The sequence below is a fragment of the Alosa sapidissima genome, chromosome 21 (genome assembly GCF_018492685.1).
Source record: "Alosa sapidissima isolate fAloSap1 chromosome 21, fAloSap1.pri, whole genome shotgun sequence".
Lineage (NCBI taxonomy): Eukaryota > Metazoa > Chordata > Actinopteri > Clupeiformes > Clupeidae > Alosa > Alosa sapidissima.
In genome coordinates this window covers 9,537,593-9,550,760 of record NC_055977.1, presented here as the reverse complement: position 1 = coordinate 9,550,760, position 13,168 = coordinate 9,537,593, and the positions used below count along the sequence as shown (strand labels likewise).

The following is a 13,168-nucleotide window of genomic DNA, read 5'->3' as shown; positions in this document are numbered from 1 at the left end:
GTGTAAAGTGAGGGGAAGATCAAGACTAAGTGAAGTGAACGTGTATATAAATGTGGAAGTGGCTACAGGTTCCCCACTCGGAAGCCCCCTCCACTCGCCGTTCTCAGCGCTGGCCCAGACTCTGAGGGAAATGGCGCGCGTCAACGCGCAGGAGAGGCCTCTAAAAACTCGGCCTAGCAGAGGATGGTTTCGATCCATCGACCTCTGGGTTATGGGCCCAGCACGCTTCCGCTGCGCCACTCTGCTCCACCTCACCCCAGATGGGACTCGAACCCACAATCCCTGGCTTAGGACGCCAGTGCCTTATCCATTAGGCCACTGGGGCTTACCAGCTGCGCTCCATCAGAGCCTTTGCTCCACTGGTATCAAAGGAATGTTTTAAATGTCGGGATAGCCGGACAAAGCCACTGTGTTGAATTTTCGGGTCTCGGGCCCTGAGCCGGCAGAAAGCACTCCAGACTGACTGTGGCAGGTGAGCATGGCTATATTTCCTGATTTGAAATGTTTCCATGTCAGAAGATCGTTTGAAGAGATGTTTGCATTTTACACGACAGTGTAAAGTGACGGGAAGATCAAGACTAAGTGAAGTGAACGTGTATATAAACGTGGAAGTGGCTACAGGTTCCCCACTCGGAAGCCCCCTCCACTCGCCGTTCTCAGCGCTGGCCCAGACTCTGAGGGAAATGGCGCGCGTCAACGCGCAGGAGAGGCCTCTAAAAACTCGGCCTAGCAGAGGATGGTTTCGATCCATCGACCTCTGGGTTATGGGCCCAGCACGCTTCCGCTGCGCCACTCTGCTCTGCCTCAGTTCTCATTGCCTGCTCATTTCCATTAGCTCCAGAGCTCTCATTGCAGTTTGACTGGATTGCAAGGCAGATTTGAGAAAATGCAGATGAGATGATCAGGACAAGTCAAAGGAGGTGCGTAGTCGGATACGGAAATGGCTGCACATTCCCCAGTGAAAGCCTGCCGGTCGTAGTTTTCATTCCCGTGTCAGGCTGTGGGTTGTGAAAGGCAAAATGTGTGCGGCTCTCCTATCGTGGCACCTAAAGGGTTAGCCTAGCAGAGGATGGTTTCGATCCATCGACCTCTGGGTTATGGGCCCAGCACGCTTCCGCTGCGCCACTCTGCTCTACCTCACCCCAGATGGGACTCGAACCCACAATCCCTGGCTTAGGACGCCAGTGCCTTATCCATTAGGCCACTGGGGCTTACCAGCTGCGCTCCATCAGAGCCTTTGCTCCACTGGTATCAAAGGAATGTTTTAAATGTCGGGATAGCCGGACAAAGCCACTGTGTTGAATTTTCGGGTCTCGGGCCCTGAGCCGGCAGAAAGCACTCCAGACTGACTGTGGCAGGTGAGCATTGCTATATTTCCTGATTTGAAATGTTTCCATGTCAGAAGATCGTTTGAAGAGATGTTTGCATTTTACACGACAGTGTAAAGTGACGGGAAGATCAAGACTAAGTGAAGTGAACGTGTATATAAACGTGGAAGTGGCTACAGGTTCCCCACTCGGAAGCCCCCTCCACTCGCCGTTCTCAGCGCTGGCCCAGACTCTGAGGGAAATGGCGCGCGTCAACGCGCAGGAGAGGCCTCTAAAAACTCGGCCTAGCAGAGGATGGTTTCGATCCATCGACCTCTGGGTTATGGGCCCAGCACGCTTCCGCTGCGCCACTCTGCTCTGCCTCAGTTCTCATTGCCTGCTCATTTCCATTAGCTCCAGAGCTCTCATTGCAGTTTGACTGGATTGCAAGGCAGATTTGAGAAAATGCAGATGAGATGATCAGGACAAGTCAAAGGAGGTGCGTAGTCGGATACGGAAATGGCTGCACGTTCCCCAGTGAAAGCCTGCCGGTCGTAGTTTTCATTCCCGTGTCAGGCTGTGGGTTGTGAAAGGCAAAATGTGTGCGGCTCTCCTATCGTGGCACCTAAAGGGTTAGCCTAGCAGAGGATGGTTTCGATCCATCGACCTCTGGGTTATGGGCCCAGCACGCTTCCGCTGCGCCACTCTGCTCCACCTCACCCCAGATGGGACTCGAACCCACAATCCCTGGCTTAGGACGCCAGTGCCTTATCCATTAGGCCACTGGGGCTTACCAGCTGCGCTCCATCAGAGCCTTTGCTCCACTGGTATCAAAGGAATGTTTTAAATGTCGGGATAGCCGGACAAAGCCACTGTGTTGAATTTTCGGGTCTCGGGCCCTGAGCCGGCAGAAAGCACTCCAGACTGACTGTGGCAGGTGAGCATTGCTATATTTCCTGATTTGAAATGTTTCCATGTCAGAAGATCGTTTGAAGAGATGTTTGCATTTTACACGACAGTGTAAAGTGACGGGAAGATCAAGACTAAGTGAAGTGAACGTGTATATAAACGTGGAAGTGGCTACAGGTTCCCCACTCGGAAGCCCCCTCCACTCGCCGTTCTCAGCGCTGGCCCAGACTCTGAGGGAAATGGCGCGCGTCAACGCGCAGGAGAGGCCTCTAAAAACTCGGCCTAGCAGAGGATGGTTTCGATCCATCGACCTCTGGGTTATGGGCCCAGCACGCTTCCGCTGCGCCACTCTGCTCCACCTCACCCAAAATGGGACTCGAACCCACAATCCCTGGCTTAGGACGCCAGTGCCTTATCCATTAGGCCACTGGGGCTTACCAGCTGCGCTCCATCAGAGCCTTTGCTCCACTGGTATCAAAGGAATGTTTTAAATGTCGGGATAGCCGGACAAAGCCACTGTGTTGAATTTTCGGGTCTCGGGCCCTGAGCTGGCAGAAAGCACTCCAGACTGACTGTGGCAGGTGAGCATGGCTATATTTCCTGATTTGAAATGTTTCCATGTCAGAAGATCGTTTGAAGAGATGTTTGCCTTTTACACGACAGTGTAAAGTGACGGGAAGATCAAGACTAAGTGAAGTGAACGTGTATATAAACGTGGAAGTGGCTACAGGTTCCCCACTCGGAAGCCCCCTCCGCTCGCCGTTCTCAGCGCTGGCCCAGACTCTGAGGGAAATGGCGCGCGTCAACGCGCAGGAGAGGCCTCTAAAAACTCGGCCTAGCAGAGGATGGTTTCGATCCATCGACCTCTGGGTTATGGGCCCAGCACGCTTCCGCTGCGCCACTCTGCTCTGCCTCAGTTCTCATTGCCTGCTCATTTCCATTAGCTCCAGTGCTCTCATTGCAGTTTGACTGGATTGCAAGGCAGATTTGAGAAAATGCAGATGAGATGATCAGGACAAGTCAAAGGAGGTGCGTAGTCGGATACGGAAATGGCTGCACGTTCCCCAGTGAAAGCCTGCCGGTCGTAGTTTTCATTCCCGTGTCAGGCTGTGGGTTGTGAAAGGCAAAATGTGTGCGGCTCTCCTATCGTGGCACCTAAAGGGTTAGCCTAGCAGAGGATGGCTTCGATCCATCGACCTCTGGGTTATGGGCCCAGCACGCTTCCGCCGCGCCACTCTGCTCCGCCTCACCCCAGATGGGACTCGAACCCACAATCCCTGGCTTAGGAGGCCAGTGCCTTATCCATTAGGCCACTGGGGCTTACCAGCTGCGCTCCATCAGAGCCTTTGCTCCACTGGTATCAAAGGAATGTTTTAACTGTCGGGATAGCCGGACAAAGCCACTGTGTTGAATTTTCGGGTCTCGGGCCCTGAGCCGGCAGAAAGCACTCCAGACTGACTGTGGCAGGTGAGCATGGCTATATTTCCTGATTTGAAATGTTTCCATGTCAGAAGATCGTTTGAAGAGATGTTTGCATTTTACACGACAGTGTAAAGTGACGGGAAGATCAAGACTAAGTGAAGTGAACGTGTATATAAACGTGGAAGTGGCTACAGGTTCCCCACTCGGAAGCCCCCTCCGCTCGCCGTTCTCAGCGCTGGCCCAGACTCTGAGGGAAATGGCGCGCGTCAACGCGCAGGAGAGGCCTCTAAAAACTCGGCCTAGCAGAGGATGGTTTCGATCCATCGACCTCTGGGTTATGGGCCCAGCACGCTTCCGCTGCGCCACTCTGCTCTGCCTCAGTTCTCATTGCCTGCTCATTTCCATTAGCTCCAGTGCTCTCATTGCAGTTTGACTGGATTGCAAGGCAGATTTGAGAAAATGCAGATGAGATGATCAGGACAAGTCAAAGGAGGTGCGTAGTCGGATACGGAAATGGCTGCACGTTCCCCAGTGAAAGCCTGCCGGTCGTAGTTTTCATTCCCGTGTCAGGCTGTGGGTTGTGAAAGGCAAAATGTGTGCGGCTCTCCTATCGTGGCACCTAAAGGGTTAGCCTAGCAGAGGATGGTTTCGATCCATCGACCTCTGGGTTATGGGCCCAGCACGCTCCCGCTGCGCCACTCTGCTCCACCTCACCCAAAATGGGACTCGAACCCACAATCCCTGGCTTAGGAGGCCAGTGCCTTATCCATTAGGCCACTGGGGCTTACCAGCTGCGCTCCATCAGAGCCTTTGCTCCACTGGTATCAAAGGAATGTTTTAACTGTCGGGATAGCCGGACAAAGCCACTGTGTTGAATTTTCGGGTCTCGGGCCCTGAGCCGGCAGAAAGCACTCCAGACTGACTGTGGCAGGTGAGCATGGCTATATTTCCTGATTTGAAATGTTTCCATGTCAGAAGATCGTTTGAAGAGATGTTTGCATTTTACACGACAGTGTAAAGTGACGGGAAGATCAAGACTAAGTGAAGTGAACGTGTATATAAACGTGGAAGTGGCTACAGGTTCCCCACTCGGAAGCCCCCTCCGCTCGCCGTTCTCAGCGCTGGCCCAGACTCTGAGGGAAATGGCGCGCGTCAACGCGCAGGAGAGGCCTCTAAAAACTCGGCCTAGCAGAGGATGGTTTCGATCCATCGACCTCTGGGTTATGGGCCCAGCACGCTTCCGCTGCGCCACTCTGCTCTGCCTCAGTTCTCATTGCCTGCTCATTTCCATTAGCTCCAGTGCTCTCATTGCAGTTTGACTGGATTGCAAGGCAGATTTGAGAAAATGCAGATGAGATGATCAGGACAAGTCAAAGGAGGTGCGTAGTCGGATACGGAAATGGCTGCACGTTCCCCAGTGAAAGCCTGCCGGTCGTAGTTTTCATTCCCGTGTCAGGCTGTGGGTTGTGAAAGGCAAAATGTGTGCGGCTCTCCTATCGTGGCACCTAAAGGGTTAGCCTAGCAGAGGATGGTTTCGATCCATCGACCTCTGGGTTATGGGCCCAGCACGCTTCCGCTGCGCCACTCTGCTCCGCCTCACCCCAGATGGGACTCGAACCCACAATCCCTGGCTTAGGAGGCCAGTGCCTTATCCATTAGGTCACTGGGGCTTACCAGCTGCGCTCCATCAGAGCCTTTGCTCCACTGGTATCAAAGGAATGTTTTAAATGTCGGGATAGCCGGACAAAGCCACTGTGTTGAATTTTCGGGTCTCGGGCCCTGAGCCGGCAGAAAGCACTCCAGACTGACTGTGGCAGGTGAGCATGGCTATATTTCCTGATTTGAAATGTTTCCATGTCAGAAGATCGTTTGAAGAGATGTTTGCATTTTACACGACAGTGTAAAGTGACGGGAAGATCAAGACTAAGTGAAGTGAACGTGTATATAAACGTGGAAGTGGCTACAGGTTCCCCACTCGGAAGCCCCCTCCGCTCGCCGTTCTCAGCGCTGGCCCAGACTCTGAGGGAAATGGCGCGCGTCAACGCGCAGGAGAGGCCTCTAAAAACTCGGCCTAGCAGAGGATGGTTTCTATCCATCGACCTCTGGGTTATGGGCCCAGCACGCTTCCGCTGCGCCACTCTGCTCTGCCTCAGTTCTCATTGCCTGCTCATTTCCATTAGCTCCAGTGCTCTCATTGCAGTTTGACTGGATTGCAAGGCAGATTTGAGAAAATGCAGATGAGATGATCAGGACAAGTCAAAGGAGGTGCGTAGTCGGATACGGAAATGGCTGCACGTTCCCCAGTGAAAGCCTGCCGGTCGTAGTTTTCATTCCCGTGTCAGGCTGTGGGTTGTGAAAGGCAAAATGTGTGCGGCTCTCCTATCGTGGCACCTAAAGGGTTAGCCTAGCAGAGGATGGCTTCGATCCATCGACCTCTGGGTTATGGGCCCAGCACGCTTCCGCTGCGCCACTCTGCTCCGCCTCACCCCAGATGGGACTCGAACCCACAATCCCTGGCTTAGGAGGCCAGTGCCTTATCCATTAGGCCACTGGGGCTTACCAGCTGCGCTCCATCAGAGCCTTTGCTCCACTGGTATCAAAGGAATGTTTTAACTGTCGGGATAGCCGGACAAAGCCACTGTGTTGAATTTTCGGGTCTCGGGCCCTGAGCCGGCAGAAAGCACTCCAGACTGACTGTGGCAGGTGAGCATGGCTATATTTCCTGATTTGAAATGTTTCCATGTCAGAAGATCGTTTGAAGAGATGTTTGCATTTTACACGACAGTGTAAAGTGACGGGAAGATCAAGACTAAGTGAAGTGAACGTGTATATAAACGTGGAAGTGGCTACAGGTTCCCCACTCGGAAGCCCCCTCCGCTCGCCGTTCTCAGCGCTGGCCCAGACTCTGAGGGAAATGGCGCGCGTCAACGCGCAGGAGAGGCCTCTAAAAACTCGGCCTAGCAGAGGATGGTTTCGATCCATCGACCTCTGGGTTATGGGCCCAGCACGCTTCCGCTGCGCCACTCTGCTCTGCCTCAGTTCTCATTGCCTGCTCATTTCCATTAGCTCCAGTGCTCTCATTGCAGTTTGACTGGATTGCAAGGCAGATTTGAGAAAATGCAGATGAGATGATCAGGACAAGTCAAAGGAGGTGCGTAGTCGGATACGGAAATGGCTGCACGTTCCCCAGTGAAAGCCTGCCGGTCGTAGTTTTCATTCCCGTGTCAGGCTGTGGGTTGTGAAAGGCAAAATGTGTGCGGCTCTCCTATCGTGGCACCTAAAGGGTTAGCCTAGCAGAGGATGGTTTCGATCCATCGACCTCTGGGTTATGGGCCCAGCACGCTTCCGCTGCGCCACTCTGCTCCGCCTCACCCCAGATGGGACTCGAACCCACAATTCCTGGCTTAGGAGGCCAGTGCCTTATCCATTAGGCCACTGGGGCTTACCAGCTGCGCTCCATCAGAGCCTTTGCTCCACTGGTATCAAAGGAATGTTTTAAATGTCGGGATAGCCGGACAAAGCCACTGTGTTGAATTTTCGGGTCTCGGGCCCTGAGCCGGCAGAAAGCACTCCAGACTGACTGTGGCAGGTGAGCATGGCTATATTTCCTGATTTGAAATGTTTCCATGTCAGAAGATCGTTTGAAGAGATGTTTGCATTTTACCCGACAGTGTAAAGTGACGGGAAGATCAAGACTAAGTGAAGTGAACGTGTATATAAACGTGGAAGTGGCTACAGGTTCCCCACTCGGAAGCCCCCTCCGCTCGCCGTTCTCAGCGCTGGCCCAGACTCTGAGGGAAATGGCGCGCGTCAACGCGCAGGAGAGGCCTCTAAAAACTCGGCCTAGCAGAGGATGGTTTCGATCCATCGACCTCTGGGTTATGGGCCCAGCACGCTTCCGCTGCGCCACTCTGCTCTGCCTCAGTTCTCATTGCCTGCTCATTTCCATTAGCTCCAGTGCTCTCATTGCAGTTTGACTGGATTGCAAGGCAGATTTGAGAAAATGCAGATGAGATGATCAGGACAAGTCAAAGGAGGTGCGTAGTCGGATACGGAAATGGCTGCACGTTCCCCAGTGAAAGCCTGCCGGTCGTAGTTTTCATTCCCGTGTCAGGCTGTGGGTTGTGAAAGGCAAAATGTGTGCGGCTCTCCTATCGTGGCACCTAAAGGGTTAGCCTAGCAGAGGATGGCTTCGATCCATCGACCTCTGGGTTATGGGCCCAGCACGCTTCCGCTGCGCCACTCTGCTCCGCCTCACCCCAGATGGGACTCGAACCCACAATCCCTGGCTTAGGAGGCCAGTGCCTTATCCATTAGGCCACTGGGGCTTACCAGCTGCGCTCCATCAGAGCCTTTGCTCCACTGGTATCAAAGGAATGTTTTAAATGTCGGGATAGCCGGACAAAGCCACTGTGTTGAATTTTCGGGTCTCGGGCCCTGAGCCGGCAGAAAGCACTCCAGACTGACTGTGGCAGGTGAGCATGGCTATATTTCCTGATTTGAAATGTTTCCATGTCAGAAGATCGTTTGAAGAGATGTTTGCATTTTACACGACAGTGTAAAGTGACGGGAAGATCAAGACTAAGTGAAGTGAACGTGTATATAAACGTGGAAGTGGCTACAGGTTCCCCACTCGGAAGCCCCCTCCGCTCGCCGTTCTCAGCGCTGGCCCAGACTCTGAGGGAAATGGCGCGCGTCAACGCGCAGGAGAGGCCTCTAAAAACTCGGCCTAGCAGAGGATGGTTTCTATCCATCGACCTCTGGGTTATGGGCCCAGCACGCTTCCGCTGCGCCACTCTGCTCTGCCTCAGTTCTCATTGCCTGCTCATTTCCATTAGCTCCAGTGCTCTCATTGCAGTTTGACTGGATTGCAAGGCAGATTTGAGAAAATGCAGATGAGATGATCAGGACAAGTCAAAGGAGGTGCGTAGTCGGATACGGAAATGGCTGCACGTTCCCCAGTGAAAGCCTGCCGGTCGTAGTTTTCATTCCCGTGTCAGGCTGTGGGTTGTGAAAGGCAAAATGTGTGCGGCTCTCCTATCGTGGCACCTAAAGGGTTAGCCTAGCAGAGGATGGCTTCGATCCATCGACCTCTGGGTTATGGGCCCAGCACGCTTCCGCTGCGCCACTCTGCTCCGCCTCACCCCAGATGGGACTCGAACCCACAATCCCTAGCTTAGGAGGCCAGTGCCTTATCCATTAGGCCACTGGGGCTTACCAGCTGCGCTCCATCAGAGCCTTTGCTCCACTGGTATCAAAGGAATGTTTTAACTGTCGGGATAGCCGGACAAAGCCACTGTGTTGAATTTTCGGGTCTCGGGCCCTGAGGCGGCAGAAAGCACTCCAGACTGACTGTGGCAGGTGAGCATGGCTATATTTCCTGATTTGAAATGTTTCCATGTCAGAAGATCGTTTGAAGAGATGTTTGCATTTTACACGACAGTGTAAAGTGACGGGAAGATCAAGACTAAGTGAAGTGAACGTGTATATAAACGTGGAAGTGGCTACAGGTTCCCCACTCGGAAGCCCCCTCCGCTCGCCGTTCTCAGCGCTGGCCCAGACTCTGAGGGAAATGGCGCGCGTCAACGCGCAGGAGAGGCCTCTAAAAACTCGGCCTAGCAGAGGATGGTTTCGATCCATCGACCTCTGGGTTATGGGCCCAGCACGCTTCCGCTGCGCCACTCTGCTCTGCCTCAGTTCTCATTGCCTGCTCATTTCCATTAGCTCCAGTGCTCTCATTGCAGTTTGACTGGATTGCAAGGCAGATTTGAGAAAATGCAGATGAGATGATCAGGACAAGTCAAAGGAGGTGCGTAGTCGGATACGGAAATGGCTGCACGTTCCCCAGTGAAAGCCTGCCGGTCGTAGTTTTCATTCCCGTGTCAGGCTGTGGGTTGTGAAAGGCAAAATGTGTGCGGCTCTCCTATCGTGGCACCTAAAGGGTTAGCCTAGCAGAGGATGGTTTCGATCCATCGACCTCTGGGTTATGGGCCCAGCACGCTTCCGCTGCGCCACTCTGCTCCGCCTCACCCCAGATGGGACTCGAACCCACAATCCCTGGCTTAGGAGGCCAGTGCCTTATCCATTAGGCCACTGGGGCTTACCAGCTGCGCTCCATCAGAGCCTTTGCTCCACTGGTATCAAAGGAATGTTTTAAATGTCGGGATAGCCGGACAAAGCCACTGTGTTGAATTTTCGGGTCTCGGGCCCTGAGCCGGCAGAAAGCACTCCAGACTGACTGTGGCAGGTGAGCATGGCTATATTTCCTGATTTGAAATGTTTCCATGTCAGAAGATCGTTTGAAGAGATGTTTGCATTTTACACGACAGTGTAAAGTGACGGGAAGATCAAGACTAAGTGAAGTGAACGTGTATATAAACGTGGAAGTGGCTACAGGTTCCCCACTCGGAAGCCCCCTCCGCTCGCCGTTCTCAGCGCTGGCCCAGACTCTGAGGGAAATGGCGCGCGTCAACGCGCAGGAGAGGCCTCTAAAAACTCGGCCTAGCAGAGGATGGTTTCGATCCATCGACCTCTGGGTTATGGGCCCAGCACGCTTCCGCTGCGCCACTCTGCTCTGCCTCAGTTCTCATTGCCTGCTCATTTCCATTAGCTCCAGTGCTCTCATTGCAGTTTGACTGGATTGCAAGGCAGATTTGAGAAAATGCAGATGAGATGATCAGGACAAGTCAAAGGAGGTGCGTAGTCGGATACGGAAATGGCTGCACGTTCCCCAGTGAAAGCCTGCCGGTCGTAGTTTTCATTCCCGTGTCAGGCTGTGGGTTGTGAAAGGCAAAATGTGTGCGGCTCTCCTATCGTGGCACCTAAAGGGTTAGCCTAGCAGAGGATGGTTTCGATCCATCGACCTCTGGGTTATGGGCCCAGCACGCTTCCGCTGCGCCACTCTGCTCCGCCTCACCCCAGATGGGACTCGAACCCACAATCCCTGGCTTAGGAGGCCAGTGCCTTATCCATTAGGCCACTGGGGCTTACCAGCTGCGCTCCATCAGAGCCTTTGCTCCACTGGTATCAAAGGAATGTTTTAAATGTCGGGATAGCCGGACAAAGCCACTGTGTTGAATTTTCGGGTCTCAGGCCCTGAGCCGGCAGAAAGCACTCCAGACTGACTGTGGCAGGTGAGCATGGCTATATTTCCTGATTTGAAATGTTTCCATGTCAGAAGATCGTTTGAAGAGATGTTTGCATTTTACCCGACAGTGTAAAGTGACGGGAAGATCAAGACTAAGTGAAGTGAACGTGTATATAAACGTGGAAGTGGCTACAGGTTCCCCACTCGGAAGCCCCCTCCGCTCGCCGTTCTCAGCGCTGGCCCAGACTCTGAGGGAAATGGCGCGCGTCAACGCGCAGGAGAGGCCTCTAAAAACTCGGCCTAGCAGAGGATGGTTTCGATCCATCGACCTCTGGGTTATGGGCCCAGCACGCTTCCGCTGCGCCACTCTGCTCTGCCTCAGTTCTCATTGCCTGCTCATTTCCATTAGCTCCAGTGCTCTCATTGCAGTTTGACTGGATTGCAAGGCAGATTTGAGAAAATGCAGATGAGATGATCAGGACAAGTCAAAGGAGGTGCGTAGTCGGATACGGAAATGGCTGCACGTTCCCCAGTGAAAGCCTGCCGGTCGTAGTTTTCATTCCCGTGTCAGGCTGTGGGTTGTGAAAGGCAAAATGTGTGCGGCTCTCCTATCGTGGCACCTAAAGGGTTAGCCTAGCAGAGGATGGTTTCGATCCATCGACCTCTGGGTTATGGGCCCAGCACGCTTCCGCTGCGCCACTCTGCTCCGCCTCACCCCAGATGGGACTCGAACCCACAATCCCTGGCTTAGGAGGCCAGTGCCTTATCCATTAGGCCACTGGGGCTTACCAGCTGCGCTCCATCAGAGCCTTTGCTCCACTGGTATCAAAGGAATGTTTTAAATGTCGGGATAGCCGGACAAAGCCACTGTGTTGAATTTTCGGGTCTCGGGCCCTGAGCCGGCAGAAAGCACTCCAGACTGACTGTGGCAGGTGAGCATGGCTATATTTCCTGATTTGAAATGTTTCCATGTCAGAAGATCGTTTGAAGAGATGTTTGCATTTTACACGACAGTGTAAAGTGACGGGAAGATCAAGACTAAGTGAAGTGAACGTGTATATAAACGTGGAAGTGGCTACAGGTTCCCCACTCGGAAGCCCCCTCCGCTCGCCGTTCTCAGCGCTGGCCCAGACTCTGAGGGAAATGGCGCGCGTCAACGCGCAGGAGAGGCCTCTAAAAACTCGGCCTAGCAGAGGATGGTTTCTATCCATCGACCTCTGGGTTATGGGCCCAGCACGCTTCCGCTGCGCCACTCTGCTCTGCCTCAGTTCTCATTGCCTGCTCATTTCCATTAGCTCCAGTGCTCTCATTGCAGTTTGACTGGATTGCAAGGCAGATTTGAGAAAATGCAGATGAGATGATCAGGACAAGTCAAAGGAGGTGCGTAGTCGGATACGGAAATGGCTGCACGTTCCCCAGTGAAAGCCTGCCGGTCGTAGTTTTCATTCCCGTGTCAGGCTGTGGGTTGTGAAAGGCAAAATGTGTGCGGCTCTCCTATCGTGGCACCTAAAGGGTTAGCCTAGCAGAGGATGGCTTCGATCCATCGACCTCTGGGTTATGGGCCCAGCACGCTTCCGCTGCGCCACTCTGCTCCGCCTCACCCCAGATGGGACTCGAACCCACAATCCCTGGCTTAGGAGGCCAGTGCCTTATCCATTAGGCCACTGGGGCTTACCAGCTGCGCTCCATCAGAGCCTTTGCTCCACTGGTATCAAAGGAATGTTTTAAATGTCGGGATAGCCGGACAAAGCCACTGTGTTGAATTTTCGGGTCTCGGGCCCTGAGCCGGCAGAAAGCACTCCAGACTGACTGTGGCAGGTGAGCATGGCTATATTTCCTGATTTGAAATGTTTCCATGTCAGAAGATCGTTTGAAGAGATGTTTGCATTTTACACGACAGTGTAAAGTGACGGGAAGATCAAGACTAAGTGAAGTGAACGTGTATATAAACGTGGAAGTGGCTACAGGTTCCCCACTCGGAAGCCCCCTCCGCTCGCCGTTCTCAGCGCTGGCCCAGACTCTGAGGGAAATGGCGCGCGTCAACGCGCAGGAGAGGCCTCTAAAAACTCGGCCTAGCAGAGGATGGTTTCGATCCATCGACCTCTGGGTTATGGGCCCAGCACGCTTCCGCTGCGCCACTCTGCTCTGCCTCAGTTCTCATTGCCTGCTCATTTCCATTAGCTCCAGTGCTCTCATTGCAGTTTGACTGGATTGCAAGGCAGATTTGAGAAAATGCAGATGAGATGATCAGGACAAGTCAAAGGAGGTGCGTAGTCGGATACGGAAATGGCTGCACGTTCCCCAGTGAAAGCCTGCCGGTCGTAGTTTTCATTCCCGTGTCAGGCTGTGGGTTGTGAAAGGCAAAATGTGTGCGGCTCTCCTATCGTGGCACCTAAAGGGTTAGCCTAGCAGAGGATGGTTTCGATCCATCGACCTCTGGGTT

At 53.5% G+C, this 13,168-nt stretch overlaps 9 non-coding genes across 9 annotated transcripts; all 9 read right to left on the bottom strand.

Moving 5' to 3' along the window:
• Positions 1-3,463: 3,463 nt before the first annotated feature.
• trnar-ccu lies at positions 3,464-3,536 on the bottom strand. The gene has a single exon. It is a non-coding gene; the product is annotated as a tRNA-Arg (tRNA).
• A 2,585-nt stretch (positions 3,537-6,121) lies between these two features.
• trnar-ccu lies at positions 6,122-6,194 on the bottom strand. Its single transcript has one exon. It is a non-coding gene; the product is annotated as a tRNA-Arg (tRNA).
• Positions 6,195-7,007: 813 nt separating this feature from the next.
• trnar-ccu lies at positions 7,008-7,080 on the bottom strand. The gene has a single exon. It is a non-coding gene; the product is annotated as a tRNA-Arg (tRNA).
• Positions 7,081-7,893: 813 nt separating this feature from the next.
• trnar-ccu lies at positions 7,894-7,966 on the bottom strand. Its single transcript has one exon. It is a non-coding gene; the product is annotated as a tRNA-Arg (tRNA).
• Positions 7,967-8,779: 813 nt separating this feature from the next.
• Positions 8,780-8,852, bottom strand: trnar-ccu. Its single transcript has one exon. It is a non-coding gene; the product is annotated as a tRNA-Arg (tRNA).
• An 813-nt stretch (positions 8,853-9,665) lies between these two features.
• On the bottom strand, positions 9,666-9,738 carry trnar-ccu. The gene has a single exon. It is a non-coding gene; the product is annotated as a tRNA-Arg (tRNA).
• An 813-nt stretch (positions 9,739-10,551) lies between these two features.
• trnar-ccu lies at positions 10,552-10,624 on the bottom strand. The gene has a single exon. It is a non-coding gene; the product is annotated as a tRNA-Arg (tRNA).
• An 813-nt stretch (positions 10,625-11,437) lies between these two features.
• trnar-ccu lies at positions 11,438-11,510 on the bottom strand. The gene has a single exon. It is a non-coding gene; the product is annotated as a tRNA-Arg (tRNA).
• Positions 11,511-12,323: 813 nt separating this feature from the next.
• trnar-ccu lies at positions 12,324-12,396 on the bottom strand. Its single transcript has one exon. It is a non-coding gene; the product is annotated as a tRNA-Arg (tRNA).
• Positions 12,397-13,168: the final 772 nt, after the last annotated feature.